This window comes from Arachis duranensis, chromosome 2, assembly GCF_000817695.3.
Source record: "Arachis duranensis cultivar V14167 chromosome 2, aradu.V14167.gnm2.J7QH, whole genome shotgun sequence".
Classification (NCBI taxonomy): domain Eukaryota; kingdom Viridiplantae; phylum Streptophyta; class Magnoliopsida; order Fabales; family Fabaceae; genus Arachis; species Arachis duranensis.
In genome coordinates this window covers 26477939-26478464 of record NC_029773.3, presented here as the reverse complement: position 1 = coordinate 26478464, position 526 = coordinate 26477939, and the positions used below count along the sequence as shown (strand labels likewise).

General features: G+C 40.3%; 1 long non-coding RNA gene across 1 annotated transcript in view; it reads left to right on the top strand.

Moving 5' to 3' along the window:
- Positions 1-526, top strand: part of LOC127744964 (uncharacterized) — a 3506-nt gene that overhangs the window by 2137 nt on the left and 843 nt on the right. The gene's annotated exons all lie outside the window — the stretch shown is intronic.

Sequence of the window (526 nt, the reverse complement as noted above, 5' to 3'; positions counted from 1 at the left end):
GATGATCAACGATGATTATATGAGATATGGAGGATGACGGTAGGAGTACCGTGTATGCCATGAGCCGAAGGGCTATATCTATTGATAGATGGCTGGTTTTTTATTGAACCATGAGCCGGATGACTGAGTTATTGCCGGGTCACGGCAAAGCCATTATTGATTATGGCTGAGTATAAATGCATATATGATTAATGAATGAATGTGTTAAATGGATAATGATGGAAGATGTTGAAATGTGATGTATAACCCCGGGTAGTAGGCAGTGGCATTGTCCACTTGCTCCGGGTATGAGACGGAAAAGGATGTTTATGATAAATGAGTTAATTATGGAGTTTTGAATGAATGTATTTGTGATACCTGGGTAGTAGTAAGGGTTGTGGTTCGTCCCACTTGCTCCAGGTTAATGTTTGGGATTTAATAACAATGAGGATTGATAATATGAATTGGGATTGAATGAATATATGTTTGAGATACCTGGGCAGTAGCAAGGGTTGTGGTTCGTCCCACTTGCTCCGGGTTAATGCTT